The sequence below is a fragment of the Oncorhynchus keta genome, chromosome 1 (genome assembly GCF_023373465.1).
Source record: "Oncorhynchus keta strain PuntledgeMale-10-30-2019 chromosome 1, Oket_V2, whole genome shotgun sequence".
NCBI classification, from domain to species: Eukaryota; Metazoa; Chordata; class Actinopteri; order Salmoniformes; family Salmonidae; genus Oncorhynchus; species Oncorhynchus keta.
The window spans coordinates 64,370,155-64,396,203 of NC_068421.1; the positions used below are offsets into that span (position 1 = coordinate 64,370,155).

The window sequence follows — 26,049 nt, forward strand, 5'->3', positions numbered from 1 at the left end:
TAAACTACATCTGAAAGGCATTATGGTAACCTGCGGGTTACCATAATGCCTTTCAGATGTAGTTTTAGTGAAGAGTCATTTTTATTTTCCCTTTTCTTGTGTTTTCTTTTTTAGTGTAAAGCGGTGGCAGGTAGCCTAGTGATTAGAGCGTTGGACCGAAAGGTTGCAAGATCGAATCCCTGAGCTGACAAGGTAAAAATCTGTCGTTCTGCCCCTGAACAACATTGCTTTTACTTGGAGGGCATCAAGACCTCAACCATGAAATCCTATGGTGCAGTATACCTGTAACATGTCTCTTTCCCAGGTGTCTTTCTGACGTTCTTGATGCACATCCAATGATGAGTGGGTGATGGAGGTCCCTCTGCTGTAACCCTGACCTCCAGAGCATAATGACCGCTCCAAAGACAGGACCTAAGGAAAGATGAGTCCAACGTAACACATCTAGACACCACTGCTTCTGCTGCAAACGTGATGGCATGATCTGTCTCTGTGAAGACAAAAACAATGTACCTGTTGTGCAACTCTCATATGGTTGGATCATATAGTTCATTTTGAAACGGTTAAACTGAAACAGTGAAACTTTTTACCAATAGAGGCTACGCTGCTTATGATATGAACTGTATCGTCCGTTGATGTATTATATTTCATGATGTTACATATCTTCAATAAATGTATTGGTGTCTTTGGTAGAAATATTGAGCATTACAATATTTGGAAACTGGGGTAGGGAGTTCACAATCAGAGCAGGGGAAGGTAATTGCAGGTTTTTGTTCCAGCCCTCCAGGACAGAGAATACCCCCCTACACACACCATTTGCCACTGTAGGTTTAGAGATCTACAGATGGCCTCTGTAAATATCTGAATAAGGCTAGCCTCTACCGTGTAAATGATAACACAATTTCTGGTCATCATTGATCTAAATACAGAACACTGTGGGGTAACTATCCTCCAGTATGGTGTGTTATCGTATATTGTTCATGTTGTATCACTGCAACCCTCTGTCACAATAGCTGCCCTCTCTCGCTCTACTTTTTCTCGAAGCTCCCAGGACAGCTTTCAGCCATGGATATTCATCCCCTTTATTTAAAACACACGTGTTCCACTGGCTACCAGTCATTCATCACTGACAACTAGAGTGGGTATGTGTGGCCATTTAGGCTTATTGATTAGCCATATCATTCACAGATATCTCTCTCAAGTATTTACTGTGTACATCAGCAAACAGGAACCACACAGTAAGTGGATATACCTCCTCACTCACACTTGAATATCCTCTGAGAAGAACCCAAGCAGGAAGCGTTTTCTCTGGGGGTGTCAAGTCCAGCCCAGGAGATGGTCAGCATCATGACACTAAGGAAGACCCTTGAGAGAACCAATCGAAGGCCCATCTGTGTTCAGCGCAGAGTGAATCCTGTGTTTCCAGGTTTAAACTGAACGTTATTAAAACAAGTGGGCTGAAAGGTCAGGAGAGAGCAGCCCACAAAAACAAACAATTCATTTGGCATGGAGGTGTAATGGGATGAGATGTGGACTGGGGTCGGGTCTATTGTTCTGCTGGAATTAACCGTGGCAGGTCATGTGTCACTGGGCACTGACCCCGGCCCCATTCAGGAGCCCAAACTCTGCATTAGCCACGGCCCAAAGAGAGGTCAAACATAGTCACAAACCGGGCACACACACAGCCAGTTCTGACCAGGGCAGCACTTACAAAACAAAGAGGGGTATTACCATGCGGTGGTTGTGACACTGGCGGCATCAAAGGCTTTGTGACTCATCCGTTGGCCTGAATCTGTTGGACTGGTGCATATTGGAGGCATTAAGCATGAACAACATGCACCTAAATACTCCTATTTCATCTGTGCAAAGTGTGTGAGCCGGAGGTGACTCCACTCCCCATTCCCACATCCATACCTGGCTGAGGTGCAGAGTTGGAATGAGAGTACAGAGTACAGAGTGAGTCAGAAGAGTGGGTTTGGTTCCCGTGGGGCCTGCTTGGGCATACACTCAGACCACCCATCAGGATTGCTTTGTGCGGTCTAGTCTGCATGCTTCTTTTCCTCTCTGCAGCGTGTCAGTCTTCTTGCATGTGAAGCCAATCGCTCGGCTGTTGTAGGCATTTCCATTTCCACCTGACAGATGCCTGGTGGAACAGTGGCATGTTGTAAAAACATCTGATCCTTTAGCTGCAGGCTACAGATACTGCTAATTGAAAAACGCCTATTCCAATATTATTGTTGCACAGTGCAATCACATTCTATGATTTCTCAAGACTTGGCTGCTTTGCCTCGTTTCACTGACATTCCTCCTCTGTCCACTCGAGCGTATAATCACAACATATTTATTGATTAGAGGACAAACAGTAGCAAGCACAACTGGACAGTAAATTCCTTTGTTTTATTCCTATTCAGCATGGTGGCAGCAGTACTTCTCCCAGGTAGCTAGACGACAGCCAGCCACAGCTAAAGCAGGCCTTTGCTCCAACATGGCTCTGCGGTCTCTGCCCTAATTGATTGGAAGGGGAAAGGCAGAACAGCTGCCCCAAAGCACAGAGCCAGAATTAAAACTTCAATCCCACTCCCGAACACTCAATTTCATCCATGATCCAGCATTATACAAATGAGTTGAGAACAGACAGCCAGGTGTATGGTTCCCCAGTAGGGTCCCTGGACCCACTGGCCTCAGAACCACAAACTGCTCCCCTCTCTCTCCCAGCAGCACCAGGCCCTCTGTGCACCTTCTGTGTTCCCTCTGTGCTCCCTACCCTCCTACAGACAGCCCCCAGCCAAAACTACAACAGGCCAATTCTAGATTTTAGGGGATCCATTCACAGCACTTTTCATTTAGGTAAGAATCAACAAGAGAGTGTAACACTTAAATCATTATCAGTCCAGTAGCTTTGCCTGCCATTTCTGGGCCCTCCTCCACACACATACACTAACCAGAATATACTATAAAATTAGTAGAAATACTAGCCTACCAATAAGTAGTAAGTACACACAACTTTCACAGAGGACAACAAAGGAGATGGATATGCAAAAGCTCAGAGTATGTTAGAAAGTCACTGGGTTAGTTATAGTTTTATACAACCAGTTTCAAATTACAACTGTTTTTAAATGTGATATATATATATATTATTACCTTTATTTTACTAGGCAAGTCAGTTAAGAACAAATTCTTATTTTCAATGACAGCCTAGGAACAGTGGGTTAACTGCCTGTTCAGGGGCAGAACAACATATTTGTACCTTGTCAGCTCTGGGATTTGAACTTGCAACCTTTCGGTCCAACGCTCTAACCACTAGGCTACCCTGCCTAGGCTACAGATACATTAAGAGTGAATTGTGTCAAAATAACACAGAATTAATTGTTAAATGCCCAGAGTAGTCAAAAACATGATTGTCCTGTGTTTTAGACTGTTAAACAGCCACCACTAACATTGAGTGGCTGCTGCCAACACACTGACTCAACTCCAGCCACTTTAATAATGGGAATTGATGGAAATTGATGTAAAATATATCACTAGCCACTTTAAACAATGCTACTTAATATAATGTTTACATACCCTTACTCATCTCATTTGTATATGTTTATACTGTACTCTATATCAACTACTGCATCTTTATGTAATACATGTATCACTAGCCACTTTAACTATGCCACTTTGTTTACATACCCTACATTACTCATCTCAAATACTGTGCTCGATACCATCTACTGCATCTTGCCTATGCCGTTCTGTACCATCACTCATTCATATATCTTTATGTACATATTCTTTATCCCTTTACACTTGTGTGTATAAGGTAGTAGTTTTGGAATTGTTAGGTTAGATTACTCGTTGGTTATTACTGCATTGTCGGAACTAGAAGCACAAGCATTTCGCTACACTCGCATTAACATCTGCTAACCATGTGTATGTGACAAATACATTTGATTTGATTTGATTTATATTTCCACACTGAGATTGGAATAATACTGTGAAATTGTGACAATTATGATAATACCCCTTTTAGTGTAAGCTGTTTGAAAAGACTGCCTGAAATTGAATCGTGTTTTGGTGGGATGGCGTTTTGGCCTGCCTGCTGACATCACCAGGCGGTAAATTAGTTAATAGACAAGTAAGAAAGAGAGTTCCAAACCTCACTGCCAATAACAGCTAGTTTTCAGTTTTCCCTCTCCACCCAGACCACTCCCAGACAGTCCTAACAAAATTCTTGCTTGAGAAATATCTCTTTGCAAAGAACACATTTTTGTTTCTTTTTGACCATTTTAAATGAAAACAAATCACAGTAAGGTACTTGATTGTTATTCAGGAATGATTTGATATTGAGATAAAAATGGCCGAAGTGGATCTTTAAGAACCATAACACAATTCAGAAATACATTTTCTAAAAATCAACACATTATTCCATCAACATAAGCGAGACAGTGTACTGTACAGTTCAGCCAGTAGTCCATAAAGCAGCAATATGTTTGCATAATAGTGACATTTCTTCCGACTGTATTAAGGAATCTTGATAGTTGCACATGTGGCCTTTTCAGTGGCGAGATGACTGGACACATTCTTCTGAGTGCGGTGGGTCCATGCAGCGGGCAGCCAGGCAAGGGTGAACAGAGTAGGATCTTCACTACTAGAGCCCACACAGGCCGACTGTGTTCTCTTTTTGACTGGACGATTGTCCTGCATGGGACACAAGGATCAGCCAATCACTTAGAACCACTTTTTTTGTTCAGCTGCAACAACAAACACCATCTTTTGACTTACTGGTTATAGTACAGTTGTCCAGAGGGGTTGAAACCTTTTGTGTAAGGATTGTGATACACCAAATGGTTTCTCAACATAACAAGAAAACGTCTGAGTTCTTAAATATTGTATCATTGTTCCCACTTGAAAACCTGATCATGGATGGCAAATGCTTTACCCAATGAAACATTTCTTAACATTCTTAAATGGACTCATTAAAATGTGTGAGTGTAATCATGCATAAACAAAAGAAGAAGTGAAAGGTTCCCTCCACAGTTGTCCTCATGTTGACATAGAACTGAGGGCTCTGCGAAATCGGCTAGTCAGGGGCCTTGTGTAGCGTGTGACAGGAATCTCTGTAGTCAACAGATCATACTCAGACCCCAGTGCTACTTGCCTTCTGGTGCTGCATACAAACTGAATGAATGGGAACCGGCTAGTCCCTTACTCCAAAAAGTCATCACAACTGTGCCAAACTGGGCCCAGGATACAAATCCGCAGTAACACTGTACAGAGCTCTGAAATACATCTTTGTCCCAATGTTTTACAGTTCAAAATGTACAAAAGTCAATAAAACAAAGATGGCCATCCATCTCATAGGAGTCTGAGATAACCTATGAAGTCATCACAACAACATTTACCAACACCTATTGTACTGTTGAATAAACATCAACCATAATCATATTCAAGCAATATGTATTATATCATACACTACACAAAAAGAGATTATGGCTACATTGCAAACCCAGTAAAAAGCATATAAAAGTATTCAGGTATACATTTCACTAAATTATGCTACAAATGTATTTTTATCCTTATCCTGAGTGGTTGATTATTTCATTTCAACAAATCAGATCTGACCATGTTCCTGCTTTTATTGTGTTTAGTAAAGATGAGTTGTTCACAGTAATTCATAAAAACAGTTTTATAAATAGAGAGGGAGGTTGACTAATTCAGTCTAGTAATGAATTAATGAATGAATAGAGTGATTGGTACCGTACAGCAGATCACTACATGTCTGAGGACACCAACCTGTTCCAACACAGAACAGAATGTTTTCACTGGACAAACTCTCTGCCTTTTCCTCTTATAATATATACTGTATATTCCTAATACTGTGTTGCACCCCCCCATTCAGAACAGCCTCAATTTATCGGGGCATGGACTCTACAAGTTGTCAAAGCGTTCCTCGTGGATGCTGGCCCATGTTGACGCTAATGCTTCCTACGGTTGTGTCAAGTTGTCTAGATGTCCTTTGGGTGGTGGACTGTTCTTGATACACACGGGAAACTGTTGAGTGTGAAAAACCCAGCAGCGTTGCAGTTCTTGACACAAACCGGTGCGCCTGGCACCTACTGTACTACCATACCCCATTCAAAGGCACTTAAAAATGTTGTCTTGCCCATTCACCCTCTGAATGGCACACATACACAATCCATGTCTCAGTTGTCTCAAGGCTTGAAAATCCTTCTTAGACCTGTCTCCTCCCCTTCATCTACACTGATTGAGATGGATTTTACAAGTGACATCAATAAGGGATCATAGCTTTCACCTGGTCAGTCTATGTCATGGAAAGAGCAGGTGTTGTTAATGTTTTGTACTCAGTGTATATCGCTCTCCATCTCTCTGCCACACAATCAGAGATGATTTCCCAGTTGAGACTAGGCCTTTAAAAGTGATGACTAAAGAGAACTGGAGCCAGCCAGGCCCTGTGTTTTTGGATACTTGGGGACTGGGTTCTAGCGCAGGCCAAGCCAAGATTATAAAGAATGAGCACAGGGGAGAAAATTAAATGGCACATGGCATAAGGCCACACAAGCACCTCGGCCCTCTGCTCATCCCATTCCCAGCAATCTATAATGGAAATGGAGGGAGAATTTTTTTTCTTCTCTCATGCCACGTGTGTCCAAGCTGCTCTTGGAATAATATTTAAATAACCATAATATTTAAATTAAATTCTGCTTCTTGTATTTTTTCTAGAGTTCTCATTTTTTAGAAAGCTTATACACGGTCACTACTTTTATAGCCATCTGTGTTAATCAGGGTAGGTTCTTACTTATCACCGACCGAAAAAACAACAAAACATCAAATATTATGGTAAGTCAAACCTTTTTTTTATGTCATCCATTATATTTTTGGGACCTAATAATGTTCGATTGGTTGTCCTTTACTATTGACCTTTTCAAATAAAGCTTTGGTTAGCAAGCGTTTAAGCATGAAGAACAAGACCCTCTTGAATTGAATGAAGCCGGGAGGGATTAAATACATTTCCTGTTCCTAATCTGGAAATTAGCCCTCGAATGCCAGTGGGAAAAGACAGGAACTTTTCTTGGGGATTTTTAACCATTTGAAGGAAACAATGTGACCGAGACATGGAACCCGGAACCCAGAGGCCTGGTTGGTTGGGGCTGGGGTTGGGAACAGAACAGAGCAGACAAGGACAGACCAGGACAGAACTTTCAGGTCCATTAGAGTGGAATGTGGCTGGGGGTTGGTATGAGATAAAACATGCAGGGGAAAGAGCCTGCCATCCTTCCCCCCTCATTGAGCGACCGCGTCCTTGAGGTCCCATTCATGGAATCCCACTAATGAGAGTGGAAATGTCAGCTATGATACACTCAGAGGATAGAAGGGAAACAGAGCGCCACACAAAGGTCTTTTATGAGGTCTGCCTTCTATTTCCTCTGCACTTGTTTTCCAACTCTTTTATAACTTGATTAGTGGGCCCTTTCACACATTCTCACATGCAGAAAGAGAGCTATTTGCTTATAGATTATTTTTAGTAAAGCACAGACTGCCCTCATTGTATTCAGTGGTGGTAATGGTGGTAGTGGTGGTGATGGTGGTGTAGGGGTTGTATGGTTAGGGGATTGGAATTGATTGCCTATCTGAATGGTGTCTTCCAGTTGGGAAAACACAGACTCTGTAATGCATGCTTGGCCAGTCTGTGACAGTGGTGCTTCTACTTTCTTAACAGAGGACCACTGATGGGGGAGGGCACAGCAATGACAATAATTATACTGAGAGAGCACAGTTAGTTGAAAGCAAAAAGTGACATGAAGCTGGTGTGGCTGTTGGGCACACAAGATGAGCAAGAGCGGTCTTGGTCTTCATGTTGTCATCTCCACTGAAGCAGCTGACCTTGTAGTGCCAACGAGTAAGAGTAATGTGTTCCTTGAACTGATCAGAGAGCCAAAGGACTGACTGTACACATGGCAAAGTAGGTTACATAGTTAATTAAGAAAACTTGGCTCTAAATCCGCTAAGTCAAATTACCCCCCCGTAGAGACAGTGGAAATAACATTGGCAGATAGGAAATCACTAAATCCTGTGTAAAATTATAAAAAGATGGACCTGTCAAAAACGGAGTCTGGCGCCTACGAGAATGGCATTAGATAAATGAACCTCCACACGACTCCAGAAGGGGATGTGTGGTTAGGACAGCCAGCTCTACATACTGTACAGACAGACAGACAGACAGACAGACAGACAGACAGACAGACAGACAGACAGACAGACAGACAGACAGACAGACAGACAGACAGACAGACAGACAGACAGAGAGAGAGAGAGAGAGAGAAAGGAGAGAGAGAGAGAGAGAGAGAGAGAGAGAGAGAGAGAGAGAGAGAGAGAGAGAGAGGAGAGAGAGAAAGGAGAGAGAGAGAAGAGAGAGAGAGAGAGAGAGAGAGAGAGAGAGAGAGAGAGAAAGGAGAGAGAGAAGAGAGAGAGAGAGAGAGAGAGAGAGAGAGAGAGAGAGAGAGAGAGAGAGAGAGAGAGAGAGAGAGACACAGAGAGAGATTTCCTGGGTTAGCAGGTAATAGAATATCCTTCCAAGGTTTCTGGATAACAAAGAGAGAGGTGATCTCAGGTGTGAGGCCCCTTCTCCATGAATCTGATCAATCATACTGAGACAGTTCCCCCAGGACAGAATCGTAAGGCCATTACACCTGTCTCATTACCACACTCTTCAACACAGTCTAACCGTCAGGCTGCATGGGTGTAAAGAGAGAGAGACAGTGTCATCTCCACTTTTACCCATTTCACTGCCACTGTTTTCTCACATAAATAAATCTACAATGATTACTATCATTACTGTGTTTTTGCTCCATTTTAAATGACTAATAATTGTACTTTTCAGAAGTGATGGTGAACCATGAGCGGTGCCAAAAATGTCAATAAATAATTCACAACATAACCATATTTGATGGGGTTTTGAAATGTGTTTTTCTAGCATGTTCACCCCGCTGTGTGTTTTTTCAGTAGCAGAGCCCTGGGGTCACAGTGAAAAGGTGTTCTGTTCTGGAGCTTGTGGTCACTGAGTGGGTGATTTTCAACACACTCAGTCCTGCGATAAAGTTTCACATGCTCGCTGAGTTCACCTACGCTGACTGACGGCCACGGGAGAGGTGGGACTTGTGAGGGGAAAGGGACCATCCAGCTAGTCAGTCACTGTGTTAACCTGCCCTCTGCTCAAACCCTGATCCATCTACCTACTGCTCTCTGCCTCACCTGGCTGGCCCTGTCTGCAACAGAACACAGGATAGGCTGCCTGCTCTCTTCTCTTTGTCTCTTTAAGCTACAGTCTGCAGTCCCTCTAAGATGCAGCTAAAAACACAGAGAGAGGAGGGGGAGCAAAAGGGAAAGAGAGAGGGAAAGAGAGAGAGCGAGAATGAGAGAGACATATCTCAAATCTGCATAGAGTGTTTCTGGAGAGTCCTGGGCCCTTGAGCCTGTTGTTACCTGTCTGGGATAAACAGCAGCAGGCTGGGTGAGCTGAGCTGAGCTGCACACCCTGGTCACACACTAAGCAAACTCTCCCCAGGTGTGCACGTAGAGCCGACCCTCCGTCAGCATCCTGTCATGCACAAGATGTTTATCCAATTTGTCAAGATAATCTTTCCTCAAACAAGCGCTGGGCCCAGTCCCCGGGACACACTGACTGGCTGGCTGCTGGGCCTGAAATGCAACCCTGGCCTCCATCTCTCTGCATCAACTCCATTCTGCCTCGCAGGAAACCAGAAGTAATTATATCTCCCTTAACTGAATTATCTGGCCAGCTCATTTGCTCTGGGAGTTAAAAAAGTGTCTCATCCCTCCTCCACAACGCACTTCACACATTTACACTCCTTAATGGAGCCAATATCTGTAGATTTTTTTTCTCCAGGATTACAGCTTTCTTAATGATGTCAGTTTTACAGAAATAAAAAATGGCATGTCGATTTACATAAATAACACACACTCCAACAGACACACACTGACACACACTCTCTTACACATGCAAAGTAAAAAAATCCTAGAATGTTCTAAAGCTGCTCATTTTATAATGAATCTTTTCATTTGGCATGGTTCGGATTACTTTAAAGGGATTTTGGGGGAATATTTACATGCATTTAAATGATTCACTAACTTTATATTTATAGAGGTTCATTTATCAACGGATATCATCTTCAAATTATAACGGCTATAAAACAAACCTCTGAAATGATGTACTGCACAATTACACGGCTACAGCACATGTTTATTTCTCATTTGTGACAACATCTATGAAGTTAGTGTGTGAAATTTGTCTTAAGAGGATAGATTAAAGTCTTGGAAATCATGTTCAAAGTCGTACGTCTACTCCACTCTAACTCTTGCATTACAACTTGCAGTAGGAAGCTGTGGACACCCAGATTTCAAACAAACAAAAACCCTGCTTGGGCAACACTTGGCACAATGTTTATGTTCATGGAATGTTAGAGCTAATACGCTGGACAGAGAGACAGAAAGCTTAAAAACACTGAAAATACTAGACAATCAGGAGAAATCACAGGTAGAGCCTGAGCACCGATTACAATCCAAAAGGTTAACAGTGAATTCCAGCTAATGGATCAATCACTAGGCTCAATGACTACACTATAACAGCCACTAGAGGCCAAATCATTTTTATTTTGTGTAAGCGATTGGAGATGAAATGTGAGCCAAAAACGGTTGGCTGGTAACTAAAATGCTATTCTAGTGTTTAATAATGAGAAGCAGACATGACTGAATTGATTTGACACAATTAAGGGCTTTGGGTGACAAAGTGTCCCCGTCTTAGCCTGTGTGGTGACTGTCATCAGCACAGTGGAAGTTGTAGTCCTCTCACACAGTAACAACTCATAGTCACACAAATCAAATCCCCCAAACAGTGGGTAATACCATGTCCTCTCGGTCTACTCCTCTGTCCTCTCACATGGTTACCTGAAGAGGCTTACTGCTGCTAGTTTGGACACACATAGACCTCCCTGCCTTGTGATAGCCTGCTGTCCTGAAAAGAGTGATGAATGCATCTGTCTGTCTGGACGAGAAACTCCCAGACACATATTCACCTCCACCTTCTGTCTGTCTGAGCAGACACCCGGCCCATCCAGGTATACCGCACACACACTTGTCGCACCACATCCCCACAGGCAGTGGAACACTTGAGCGAGGCACACAGACACTCCATTGACACTGCCCGCTCAGTCAAGTGCTTAAATCTGAACTTTGGATGAGATGGTCGCAATCCTGTGATTTCATTCTACAGCAGATTGTCATTGCTTAATTGAATTCTTAACTGGGCAATAAATTCAGCCACCTTAAATAGATGTGAACTGCTTTAGACATGAGCAGAATCTGCTAGTTAATCAAATCATTTGGGACAGTCCCAAGTCTGTCTGTTCTAATCAAAAGCACAACATCTGCACAAAACCAACCAAAAACACACTTTTGTTTCTGCAGACTATTGAATAATGAACGATCTTGTAACATTTTAGAATAAATCATTCTCGACAGAAAACATTGACACGAACACACACTCACACACACACAGTTCACTCGAGCTGCGCCTTATCTTCAGCTGTGTTTTTGTGAATGATGAGATGTTTTTTCCCCAGGCAGGCAGGCCCGGAGCAGCACGACGAGTGGCCCACGTGGAGGGGAGTGCTGCTGTGCTGCAAAAGCTTCAGACAGCCCAGAAGTGGGACTGGTCCAGCCAGTTACTCACTGGAGCTTTAGCAGCAGACCAGGACCAAACAAGAGACATTGCCACAGAACACCCACCCACTGGCTGCCATTGTATCACAGGGGGCCCACTATCTGGCCTGTGTGTTTTTGCATGCAATCGCTTTATCTGGATACCACCATGCTCGATGCAGGCTCATGAAACGACTATAATGACAAGATGCTACCAGACGTACAGTACCACAGACAGTGTTCCTCCAGTCAAGCCCTGGGTTCACTCCTCTACAGTTAACACAGTGTTTATCCCCCTTTCATTGTGTCAATTACAGTGTCAGTCACTCATCAGAGAAACAGATCAGCTGCGTGCTTAGCATGCATTCCAGCAGACTCATCTGAGCATTAAAATCCTTCTGCCATCTTTCTGTGACCCAATGACACAGCTGGATCCATTTCAAGAACAAGAGAGGTAAGGTGTCTTCCCCCAAGGAGACAGTAGCTGGGTGAGGGATCCACCTTGTAGTCTATAGCAACCCCAGCTGTCTTCCTCCAGGCCTGAGACCTGAACACTATGACTACACGTCACATCACCGTATTCTCATGGACTAGCAAGACATTAAGCAACAAGGCCTGTTATGGTGATTGACAGGGTGTGAAAAGGTGTGAACCTGGGTCTGTATGTGCGCACCTGTCTGGGTTTCTTAATTATTCTAACCCATACTGTAGACAATAACTTCTCTGATACAAACTACAAAGTGTAATTAGGATAATTTTGTCATAAAGTGACTTTGTCATGACTTACTTGGGTTTTGATTTTGACAATGCTCACTTGCCCACTAACATGGGATACACAGCTGTGGTGATTGCGCTCAATCCATTCCTGCTGCAGAACACACAGACAGTGAGACAGACCTGCCCATCAGCACAGAGGATCTGACTTTGTTTACATAAGACAACACGTCACAACACGTTTATTCAAGAAATACGGTAGCAAACACAATAGCTAGATATCTTAGATTCATTTGGACTATTTTAAGGACGTGATACTGGCTTTGTTTCTGACTTGTCATTGAGGACAAACATCAGTAACTGTTGCATCGAACCACACCCAAAATCAAATCAAATTTTATTTGTCACATGCGCCGAATACAACAGGTAGATAGACCTTACAGTGAAATGCTCACTTACAATCCTTAAACAACAATGACGTTCAAGAGCGTTAAAAATATATTTACTAAATAAACCATAAACATTTTTTAATAAATAAGTAACACAAGAAAATTACATAACAATAATGAGGCTATATACAGGGGGTACCAGTACCCGAGTGCGGGGTAAAGGTTAGTAGAGGTCATTTGTAAAGTGACTTGCTGAAACCTTGTTTTCATTAATGAAAAACAGAGAAACACATGACGTATCGGTGCTTTCAGTCGCTCTTTAATGTTACTGTTAATTAAATAAAACACATTTCTGAGCAATAAATAAGCATAATATGAAAGCTACATAGAACGTAAACAAAGTTTTATAATGCCCCTCAATCTATCCAGCAGCCTTAATGATTGATAGTACTATGTAGCTTTGTAAAGTGTATATTTACAATTTGGGGTACTATCTTTTATAATGGGTCAAAACTAGAGTAGCAACTTAGATTTTTATTTTTAATCCCCCACTCCTCTGTCATTGTAGGTAGTAATGAAGCATGACAGTTCCATGGTTTTGTAATGACCTTTCACCCCTGAAATGGTGCCATGGAAGCCCCCCCTAACAGAGCCTGTATGTAGACCTCACCACATTGTTTCATCAGATTAGTGGAGATGCTGGAAAACTCCAGCGGACGTGTAGCTTGTGTGCACAGTAAGCCTGTCATGATCGTCTCCTCTTCCCTACTTCTCAAAAAACAACCAAAACCAGTTCCCAAGCTCATTACATGTGCTCCTTTCTACATTACACACGCACGAATGGAAGAGGGGGGGGGGGGCAATAAATCCCAGAGAAGAATTACAGTTTGAAAATGTATCACTTTACTTGAGTGGTCCAAAATTTGAAGAGGCTCGGAATGTCTGTGTGGAAAAAAAGAAACACTCAGTATTGGCAATTAAAATCCAAATGGACAAGACACTTAGTACTGTTAACGCTGGCCCCTTAGGTAGAACCAATTTCCCCCAGCTATACAACTTATAATTATCCTGATGTTAATCGCAGCAAGATGACTGTGAGGGATTGGCCTTTCCCCTCGCTTTTATTCTGACTCAGATCTTATCTCTTTGAAAAGCTATGTCAGACCGGGGTCTCTGCTCAACACTAGGATGTTTTTCTCCTAACTAATTTGATAGAAAGGGAATAAATGTGTTGCCTCTTGGCAGGATGCAACCTGGACTCACGTGGTAGAAGTAACATAATAAATGTAAATCTGGGACACTAACTACACTGAACAAAAATATAAACACAACATGTAAAGTGTTGGTCCCATGTTTCATGAGCTAAAATAAAAGATCCCAGAAATGTTCCACATGCACAAAAAACACATTTATCTTTGAGGGAGCGTGCAATTGTCATGCTGACTGCAGGAATGTTTACCAGAGCTGTTGACAGATCATTTCATGTTAATTTCTCTAACATAAGCCACCTCCAACGTTGGTTTAAAGAATTTTGAAGTACACTTGACCAGCCTCACAGCCACAGACCACGTGTATAGCTACGTGTGGGCGAGAGGTTTGTTGATATCAATGTTGTGAACAGAGTGCCCCGTGGTGGCGGTGGGGTTATGGTATGGGCAAGCATAAGCTACGGACATTGAACCCAATTGCATTTTATCCATGGCAACTGGAATGCACAGAGATTCCGTGACGAGATCCTGAGGTCCAGTGTTGTGCCATTCATCTACCGCCATCACCTCATGTTTCAGCATGATAATCCACGGACCCATGTTGCAACGATCTGTATACAATTCCTGGAAGCTGAAAATGCCCCAGTTCTTCCATGGCCTGCATACAAAACAGACATGTCACCCATTCAGCATGTTTGGGTGAACGGAGCAAAGTACAGAGAGATCCTTGATGAAAACCTGCTGCAGAGCGATCAGGACCTCAGACTGGGGGCGAAGGTTCACCTTCCAAAAAGGATAATGACCCGAAGCACACAGCCAATACAACACAGGATTGGCTTTCGGGACAAGTCTTTGAATGTCCTTGTGTGGCCCAGCAAGAGCCCGGACTTGAACCCGATCGAACATCTCTGGAGAGATCTGAAAATAGCTGTGCAGCAACGCTCCGCATCAAAACTTGATGAGTTTGAGAGGATCTGCAGAGAAGAATGGAAGAAACTCCCCAAATACAGTTTTTAAAAATGTATTTCACCTTTAGTTAACCAGGTAGGCAAGTTGAGAACAAGTTCTCATTTACAACTGCGACCTGGCCAAGATAAAGAAAAGCAGTGCGACACAAACAAGCATGTTGCCTCATACCCAGACTTGGTGGTAATCGCTGCCAAAGGTGCTTCTACAAAGTACTGAGTAAAGTGTCTGAATACTTTTGTAATTGTGATTTTAGTTATAAATGGGGGGGAATGATTTAATCAATTTTAGAGTAAGGCTGTTACGTAACAGAATGTGGAAAAAGTCTGAATACTTTCCGAATGCACTCTACATTTTTGTTCAGTATAGTATGTATGATATGTTTAATTTCGTATGGTATGTATTAATTTGTGGATTTCCATTAGCGTTTTCTTATGGTATTGTGCAAATTATAATTCGTATGATATGTTCCGAATTGCAATTCGTACAATATGTTAGAAATTTGCTGAACTTATGATATGTTACAAATTCCAATTTGTTGTGGCAAACTTTAGTTAGGTGGCTAACACTAACGTTAGCTAGGATGCTTATGTTAGGTAGGACAGGGGGTTAAGGTCAGGAGTTAGGTTAAAGGGTTAAGGTTAGGGGAAGGGTTAGCTAACATGCTAAGTAGTAGCTAAAAAGTAGTAAGTAGTTTCAAAGTCGCTAAAATGCTAAAGTTGTCCGTGATGAGGCTCAACCGTGCAATGTTTTTATTTTTTAATTTTTAATTTAATTTGTATTTAACCAAGTAGGCCAGTTGAGAACAAGTTCTCATTTACAACTGTGAGCTGGCCAAGATAAAGCAAAGCAGTGCAAGAGAAACAACAACAGAGTTACATATGGAATTAACAAACGTACAGTCAATTCCACAATAGAAAAAAAGTCTATATGCAGTGTGTGCAAATGGCGTGAGGAGGTAAGGCATAGATAGACCATAGTAGTGATGTAATTACAATTTAGCAAATTAACACTGGAGTGATAGATGTGCAGATGTGCAAGTAGAAATACTGGTGTGCAAAATAGCAAAAAAGTCAATAAAAACTATATGGGGATGAGGTAGGTAGATTGGATGGGCTATTAACAGATGGTCTGTGTACAGATGCAGCGATCGTTTAGCTGCACAGATAGCTGATGTTTAAAGTTAGTAAGGGAGATATACTGATGATTTTTGCAATTCGTTCCAGTCATTGGCAGCAGAGAACTGGAAGGAAAGGCGGCCAAAGGAGGAATTTGCTTTGGGGGTGACCAGTGAAACATACCTGGTGAAGCGCGTGCTATGGGTGGGTGTTGTTACCGTGGCCAGTGAGCTGAGATAAGATGGAGCTTTACCTAGCAAAGACTTATAGATGACCTGGAGCCAGTGGGTCTGGCGACGAATATGTAGCGAGAGCCAGCCAACATGAACATACAGGTCACAGTGGTGGGTGGTATATGGGGCTTTGATGACAAAACGGATGGCACTGTAATAGACTGCATCCAGTTTGCTGAGTAGAGTGTTGGAGACTATTTTGTAAATGACATCGCCAAATTCAAGAATCGGTAGGATAGTCAGTTTTACGAGGGTATGTTTGGCGGCATGAGTGAAGGAGGCTTTGATGTGAAATAGGAAGCCGATTCTAGATTTCATTTTGGATTGGAGATGTTTATTATGAATCTGGAAGGAGGGTTTACCGTCTAGCTAGACACCTAGGTATTTGTAGTTGTCCACATGTTCTAAGTCCGAACCGTCCAGAGTAGTGATGCTAGTCGTGCAGGCGGGTGCGGGCAGCAATCGGTTGAAAAGCATGCATTTAGTTTTACTAGCTTTTAAGAGCAGTTGGATGCAACGGAAGGAGAGTTGTATGGCATTGAAGCTCGTTTGGAGGTTTGTTAACCTCTTGCTCCTACCTGACACGCAGGCGTCCCATCTAGACATCTGAAAATGCAAATGCGCTATGCTAAATGCTAATAGTACTATTATTATTATTATATTATTATTATTATTATTATATATTAGTACTAGTTAAAACTCAAACGTTCATTAAAATACACATGCAGGGTATTGAATTAAAGCTACACTCGTTGTGAATCCAGGCAACAAGTCAGATTTTTAAAATGCTTTTCGGCGAAAGCATGAGAAGCTATTATCTGATAGCATGTAACACCCCAAAAGACCCGCAGGGGACGTAAACAAAATAATTAGCATAGTCGTCGCTACACAAACCGCACAAATAAAATATAAAACATTCATTACCTTTGACCATCTTCTTTGTTGGCACTCCTAGATGTCCCATAATCACTATTGGGTCTTTTTTCCGATTAAATCGGTCCATATATAGCCTAGATATCGATCTATGAAGACTGTGTGATAAACGAAAAAAAATAGCGTCTTATAACGTAACGTCATTTTTTTAAATTAAAAAAGTTGACGATAAACTTTCACAAAACACTTCGAAATACTTTTGTAATGCAACTTTAGGTATTAGTAAACATTAATAAGCGATCAAATTGATCACGAGGCGAAGTATATTCTTTAGCTGTCCGTCTGGAAATAATGTCCGGGTAAATCTCAACCAAAATATCCGGTCGGAGACCGGAAGAAATGCGCTGCCTTGCGTCTGTTTGACCAAGAAACAAATAGTAGGCAAATGACAAGACTCTAGACAACGTGTGGAAGCTGTAGGTATTGCAACCTCAGCCCCATTAAATGTGGTTCACCTTTATCAATGGGTTCAAGTCGCACATGGATATATTTTTCCATTTTCAGTGATCAGATTTTCCTGCACTTTTCGATGAAACGCACGTTCTGTTATAGTCACAGCCGTGATTTAACCAGTTTTATAAACGTCTGAGTGTTTTCTATCCACACATACTAATCATATGCATATACTATATTCCTGGCATGAGCAGCACGGCACTGAAATGTTGCGCGATTGTTCAAAAAAGTAGGGGGTAGGAGTAACAGGTTAACACAGTGTCCAAGAAGGGCCAGATGTATACAGAATGGTGTCGTCTGCATAGAGGTGGATCAGGGAATCACCCGCAGCAAGAAGGACATTGTTGGTATATACAGAGAAAAGAGTTGGCCCGAGAATTTAACCCTGTGGCACCCCCATAGAGACTGCCAGAGGTCCGGACAACAGGCCCTCCGATTTGTCACACTGAACTCTATCTGAGAAGTAGTCGGTGAACCAGGCGAGGCAGTCATTTGAGAAACCAAGGCTGTTGAGTCTGCTGATAAGAATGTGGTGATTGACAGAGTCGAAAGCCTTGGCCAGGCCGATGAAGACTGCTGCATAGTACTGTCTAATATCGATGGCGGTTATGATATCGTTTAATACCTTGAGCGTGGCTGAGGTGCACCCGTGACCAGCTCGGAAACCGGATTGCACAGCGGAGAAGGTACGTTGGAATTCAAAATGGTCAGTGATCTGTTTACTAACTTGGCTTTTGAAGACTTTAGAAAGGCAGGGCAGGTTAGATATAGGTCTGCAACAGTTTGGGTCTAGAGTGTCACACCATTTGAAGACGGAGATGACCATGGCAGCTTTCCAATATTTAGGTTTCTTGGATGATATGAAAGAGAGGTTGAACAGACAGGTAATAGGAGTTGCGACAATAGCAGCGGATAATTTTAGAAAGCGAGGGTCCAGATTGTCTAGCCCAGCTGATTTGTACGGGTCCAGGTTTTGCAGGTCTTTCAGAACATCTGCTATCTGGATTTGGGTGAAGGAGAAAATGGTGAGGCTAGGGCAAGTAACTCGGTGCGGAGCTGTTGCCCGGTGTTGGAGTAGCTAGGAGGAAAGCATGACCAGCCGTAGAGAAATGCTTCTTGAAATTCTCGATTATCGTGGATTTATCAGTGGTAACAGTGTTTCCTAGCCTCAGTGCAGTGGGCAGCTGGGAGGCCGTGCTCTTATTCTCCATGGACTTTACAGTGTCCCAGAACTTTTGGAGTTTGCTACAGGATGCAAATTTCTGTTTGAAAAAGCTAGCCTTTGCTTTCCTGACTGACTGTGTGTATTGGTTCCTGACTTCCCTGAAAAGTTGCATATTGCGGGGACTATTCAATGCTAGTGCAGTCCGCCACAGGATGTTTTTGTTCTGGTTGAGGGCAGTCAGGTCTGGAGTGAACCAAGGGCTATATCTCTTCTTAGTTCCACATTCTTTGAAAGGGGCATGCTTATTTAAGATGGTGAGGAAAACACTTTTAAAGAACGACCAGGCATCCTCTACTGACGGGATGAGGTCAATATTCTTCCAGGATAGCCGGGCCAGGTCGATTAGAAAGGCCTGCTCGCGGAAGTGTTTTAGGGAGCATCTGACAGTGATGAGGGGTGGTCGTTTGACCGCGGATCCATAGCGGATGCAGGCAATGAGGCAGGGATCACTGAGATCCTGATTGAAAACAGCAGAGGTGTATTTGGAGGGCAAGTTGGTCAGGATGATATCTATGAGGGTGCCCATGTTTATGAATTTAGGGTTGTACCTGGTGGGTTCCTTGATAATTTATGTGAGATTGAGGGCATCTAGCTTAGATTGTAGGACTGCCGGGGTGTTAAGCATTTCCCAGTTTAGGTAACCTAACAGAATGAACCCAGAAGACTTATTGGGGGCAATCAATACACATATGGTGTCCAGGGCACAGCTGGGAGAGAATTATTTCTGGAAATATACATTTAAAAAATGTTGCTAGATGTTTGTGTTATATGCCCACCAATCCACCCCGACCAACCACCCTAGTTTAGTTTTTGCCTTAAACCTCTCTAGGGTAGGGGGCAGCATTCTGAATTTTGGATGAAAAGCATGCCCAAATTCAACGGCCTGCTACCCGGGCCCAAAATATATGATATGCATATAACTGGTAAAATAGTGTCTGTGAGTATAAAACCTGAGAAAAATCCATTCAGGAAGTAGTTTTTTTTTGGTTTTGTAGTTTTCTATTCAATGCCATTACAGTATCCATTGACTTAGGACTCCATTTTCAGTTCCTATGCCTTCCACTAGATGTCAACAGTCTTTAGAAATAGTTTCAGGCTTGTATTCTTATAAATGAGGGAGTAAGACCAGTCTGAACGAGTGGACCCTAATGTGACACAGAGCTTTTTCAGGCGCATGTGCATTTCTTGTTTACCTTTTATATTGATGAGGTTATTGTCCGGTTGAAATATTATAGATCATTTAGGATAAAAAATAACCTGAGGTTGGAATATAAACTGTAATTGAATTTGATGCTCTGCAACCTCACTGGATGTTGGACAGATGGGACGCTAGCGTCCCACGTACCCTAGAGAGGTTATTAAGTAACCTTCTGTCTTATGTAACCATACAAAATGTAACATATCATACTAATTTGAGTGTTCCGGATTTACATTTAGTATGTTATGTTTAGTTTCTGAGACCAGGCTGCAGTACGTGGTGGAGAGTAAAGGGGTGAAAGGGAGCTAAATCCACTGTGTAGAGATGGAGACAGCACACACACACACACACACACACACACACACACACACACACACACACACACACACACACACACACACACACACACACACACACACACACACACACACACACACAACAGACCTACGGCCCAAGGGCATCACTCACCCCCTCCAGCCTGCTGCCTGGAAACTGGCTTTAAACAGGCAGGGGACAGGGGGACAGGGGGACAGGGACAGATCTCTCTGCTTTCGGAACACTTCCTACAGGAAGTAGGCAGTCTTTTATCCTCCAGGGATCAACTAATTAGTGACTCCAAATTAGGTTCATAGCATTCACTATACAAAGCATATGCTTGAAAGAAACAATATTCCACAACATCCACTGAACAAAAATATAAACGCAACATGTAAAGTGTTGGTCCCATGTTCCATGAGCTAAAATAAAAGATCTCAGAAATGTTCCATATGCACAAAAAGCTTATTATGCTGAAATGTGTTTACATCCCTGTTAGTGAGCATTTCTCTTTTGCCAAGATAATCCATCCACCTGACAGGTGTGGCATATCAAGATGCTGGTTAAACAGCATGATCATTACACAGGTGCACCTTGTGCTGGGGGACAATAAAAGACCACTCTAAAATGTTCAGCTTTGTCAAACATCACAATGCCACAGATGTCTCAAGTTTTGAGGGAGCGTGCAAACTCCAGGTATGTCCACCAGAGCTGTTACCAAATAATTTAATGCACATTTCTCTACCATAAACCGCCTCCAACGTTGTTTTAGAGAATTTGGCAGTACGTCCAATTGGCCTCACAACCGCAGACATGTTTTTTAATGGCATCGTGTGGGCGAGAGATTTGCTGATGTCAACGTTGTGAACAGAGTGCCGCATGGTGGCGGTGGGGTCATGGTATAGGCAGGTATAAGCTATACACAAAAACACAATTGCATTTTATCGATGGCAATTTGAGTTCACAGATATACAGTGATGAGATCCTGAGGCCCATAGTCGTCCCATATATTCGCCGCCATCACCTCATATTTCAGCATGTTAATGCTCAGCCCCATGTCGCATGGAACTCTACACAATTCCTGGAAGCTGAACATGTCCCAGTCCTTCCATAGCCTGCACACTCACCAGACATGTCACCCATTGAGCTGTGTGGGATGTTCTGTATCACCATGTACGACAGCGTGTTCCAGCTCCATTATCCAGCGATTTGAAGAGGAGTGGGACAACATTCCACAGGCCACAATCAAACAGCCTTATCAACTCTACTGTATACGAAGGAGATGTGTCGCGCTGCATGAGACAAATGGTGGTCACACCAGATACTGACTGTTTTTCTGATCCACGCTCCTACCTTTTTATTTAAAGTATCTGTGACCAACAGATGCATATATGTGAAATCCATAGATTAGGGCCTATGTAATGTATTTCAATTGACTGATTTCCATTTTTTAACTGCAACTAAGTAAAATCTTCTAAATATATATTTTTGTTCAGTATATTTTCCCTCCCATAAATTGCAATGCACCTATACAGAATATTTAAAATATATCAAACAGTAATTCTATGAAATTACAACATTTTCTGATGGCAAATTAATGTTAAATTTTCCATTAAACTTCCATGAAAATGTGGAAATTGAAACTCATTAATCAAGGAATAGCAACATGCTACTCAACAGGTCAGACTGGTGTGTCTACTAACCGATGGGGGATTGGGCAGATGTGTGTGTGGTAGGGTAGGACAGAGCGTGATTCGGGCTGTAACACCAGCATGTCTGGCATCAGTGGGACTTCTCCTGTCGTTAGCCTCAGCAGCTGTCAGCGCACTGTGAGCACCGAGACGACTTGTGACAAGCCCCCAGTGAAGCAGAAAAGGAGGGCCAGTGACGGCGGGGCGAGGAGGCCCAACGCAGATGTCCTGTGACAGCTCTCCGCTGGGCTCGGGTGCAGCTGGAAGCAGCTGTCTAGCCTGCTGGAGGAAGGGAAAGGCAACCCCTCTCCCCCGTACCCCCCTCTGTACCTCCCCTGTGCCTCCCACCCCTCTCCTTTCCACCCATCCCGCAGCTGTATCCATAAAAGAGGGGACAGTTTGAGATGAGGTAATGAGTGAACCGAGAAACCCCTATGGAGACTCCGCCACCATTCCAATACTGTAGGTACCTAACTAACAAACTAAGCGCCCGCTCTAATGACAGCAGTCTGTCTCAGTGAGCCAGTTAGAAACAGCAGCAGTACCATGTACCTCATGCCTCACTGTCTGTCTGTCCTTCAACCTGTTTACAGCACACAGGGTCAGGAGGGGTCAGGCAGAAGATTGGGGCCCCATTTCAGATGACATGTCACATCTCTCTGCATTTCTACAGACATCGAGGTCAGCCCTCTTTCACTAAGCAGTCCATCTCTTCAGTAAAGACAGCACTGTGGTGATGAACAAGATTATCACATTGTGTCCACAAAAAAAATGCATATTTTGAGCAATGTATGAAATTATATGTTGTGTAGATAATCCTCTAAGAAAACCAATGGTGCAAACTTGTCTTTATCTGTAATGCTCCGGGTGTCGTGGGTGTGGAGTCAAACGCAGGAGACAGAGAGTGCAATGCTGTGCGTCTTTAATAGCACCAACGCACCACAGGGTGCTCACAATAGTAACGGCCCCAAACACAGGGAATGAAAATGTACAACGGAAAAATCACGACCAAGCACTAACACGTACCTCTACAACAGAGCCGAAGGTTACACTGAAATAATCCCGCACAACAACCAGGCTGTCTAATAAAGACAAACTAATCATACATAAACAGGTGCTACCAATAAACATACAAGGAGGGGGAGGAAAGACAATCAGTGGCAGCTAATAGGCCGGTGACGACGACCGCCGAGCGGGACTCGTGACATTATCATAATCCGTTCAGAAGTTATTGGAATTTTTCCAAAGTTGCGTCGAGAAAGATGCACCGCTCTGTCAACAGAGCTCAGTGCTTATCATGGGATGTAGGGTACAAAATCCACCTTGTTGTATATACTGTTAATGAAATGATAGAGAAAGACCACACTGTATGATTAAGAACATGAATAATCATATTTGTCTTGGTAAAATGTATTTTATAACATAAGAAAGTGAAATTTCATCACCAAAGCGGGTTTTTACCCACTCTGGGCAGAGTAGACACCCTATATTATGATACTATGTATAAAAATATTGACAAACTATCTGACATTTTAAACACTCTACTCTTTATTTTATAGATGTATTTTTTTGTAATTGTTCTTTCCCTGCCTGCCCACCAAAAATGGTCAGTAAAATATTGTATTTTGTAGATGTCCAAGATGACGTAGCAGTCAGACGTTTTTTCCTCGTCTTGTCGTGTCCCGTGTATAAATCTTTTTACATCTTTTTTTCTTTGCATATATTTTCATATTTTTCTTAACCTCAAATTCAACATACACTCCTGCAATCCGCCTCACCCAATGTGGTATGGATCTGCTATTTTCTTTACTTTGAACCGGAACCCCCAACAGAAGCTAGCCAGCTAACTAGCTACTAGCTTGTTGTCAGCAAACTGCGGTCCTTCTGTAGCTCAGTTGGTAGAGCATGGCGCTTGTAACGCCAGGGTAGTGGGTTCGATTCCCGGGACCACCCATACGTAGAATGTATGCACACATGACTGTAAGTCGCTTTGGATAAAAGCGTCTGCTAAATGGCATATATTATTATATTATTACTGCTAGCGGTCGGTCATCAGCTACCTTTAGCCCGGACAACTCTCGCCGGTCTGCACAGTGCGACCCAAACCAGAGCAAATCGGACTTATTTTTCTCCATATCTCCGGATTCCTACTGCAAGCTCTGAACCTTTTCACCTGGATCATCACAGCTAGCAAGCTGCTATCCAAGTGACCACTCCTGGCTAACGTCTCTGTCCCAAAGCAAGCACCAAATATCCTGGAGCTAGCCTTTGCTAAGGCCATCTACCGGCTATCCGAAGTCATCCATCAGCCACTCCTTGGGCTACAATACCTATTTTGCCAATTGGCCTGGACCCCCACGGACCCATCACAACTGGACTAACAACGTAATTCGACCAAGGGGGGTTTTCAACTGGCTCCTCCGTCGCGACGTCCCCTGAATGCCCATCTGCTAGCCTGCTATCCACGGCCCGCTAGCTGTCTAGAGCATATCGGGCTGTTATCTTAAAAGGCCCATCGGACAAATTCTTGGCCACTATACCTATTTTGCCATTTGACCTGGACCCTTTCACCACACAGAGCCCTGCTGATTCACGATGACTGGTCTGCCGATGTTACAGCACGAGGGGGCTACAACTGACTTCTTCCGTCGCAACGTCCCCCTAAGGCCCTTCTGCTAGCTTGGTAGCCCCGGCCCACTGGCTGCCTGAATCGCCGTGTCTCCGACCCACCAGAGCCACTCACTGGACCCCTATGATCACTCGGCTACGCATGCCTCTCCCTAATGTCAATATGCCTTGTCCATTGCTGTTTTGGTTAGTAATTATTGCCTTATTTCACTGTAGAGCCTCTAACCCTGCTCAATATGCCTTTAGTTAACCCTTTAGTTCCACCTCCCACACATGCGATGACCTCACTTGGTTTAAATTATGTTTCTGGAGACAATATCTCTCTCATCGTCACTCAATACATAGGTTTACCTCAACTGTATTCAAATCCTACCATCTTTGTCTGTACATTATGCCTTGAACCTATTCTACTGTGCCCAGAAACCTTCACCTTTTACTCTCTGTTCCAAACGTACTAGATGACCAGGACTTATAGCCTTTAACCGTACCCTTATCCTACTCCTCCTCTGTTCCTCTGGTGATGTAGAGGGTAATCCAGGCCCTAGCTAGCTCCACTCCCACTCCCCAGGCCCTCTCATTTGTTGACTTATGTAACCGTAAAAGCCTTGGTTTCATGCATGTTAACATTAGAAGCCTCCTCCCTGAATTTGTTTTATTCACTGCCTTAGCACACTCTGCCAACCGGGATGTCCTAGCTGTGTCTGAATCCTGGCTTAGAAAGACCACCAAAAGCCGTGAAATTTCCATCCCTTATTATAACATTTTCCTACAAGATGGAACTGCCAAAGGGGGCACAGTTGCAATCTACTGCAGAGATAGCCTGCAGAGTTCTGTCTTCCTATCCAGGTATGCGCCCAAGCAATTTGAGCTTCTACTTTTAAATATCCACCTTTCCAGAAACAAGTCTCTCACCGTTGTCGCTTGCTATAGACCACCTTCTGCCCCCAGCTGTGCCCTGGACACCAGGGTAGCGTAGTGGTTAAAGCATTGGACTAGTAACCAAAAGGTTGCAAGTTCAAATCCCCGAGCTGACAAGGTACAAATCTGTTGTTCTGCCCCTGAACAGGCAGTTAACCCACTGTTCCTAGGCCGTCATTGAAAATAAGAATTTGTTCTTAACTGACTTGCCTAGTTAAATAAAGGTAACATATGTGAATTGATTGCCCCCCATCTATCTTCAGAGCTTGTGCTGTTAGGTGACCTAAACTACAATCTAAGATAGATGCCCTCAATCTCACACAAATTATCAATGAACCTACC

General features: G+C 43.1%; 2 long non-coding RNA genes across 2 annotated transcripts in view; one reads left to right on the forward strand and one right to left on the reverse strand.

The window, feature by feature from the left end:
• Positions 1-693, forward strand: part of LOC118390856 (uncharacterized) — a 102,254-nt gene extending 101,561 nt beyond the window's left edge. Inside the window, exon 7 of the long non-coding RNA XR_004827027.2 lies at positions 305-693. This is a non-coding gene — a long non-coding RNA (uncharacterized LOC118390856). The remainder of the gene's footprint in view (positions 1-304) is intronic.
• Positions 694-863: 170 nt separating this feature from the next.
• Positions 864-26,049, reverse strand: part of LOC118390875 (uncharacterized) — a 141,066-nt gene continuing 115,880 nt past the window's right edge. The window contains exon 3 of the long non-coding RNA XR_008060802.1: positions 864-4,680. This is a non-coding gene — a long non-coding RNA (uncharacterized LOC118390875). The remainder of the gene's footprint in view (positions 4,681-26,049) is intronic.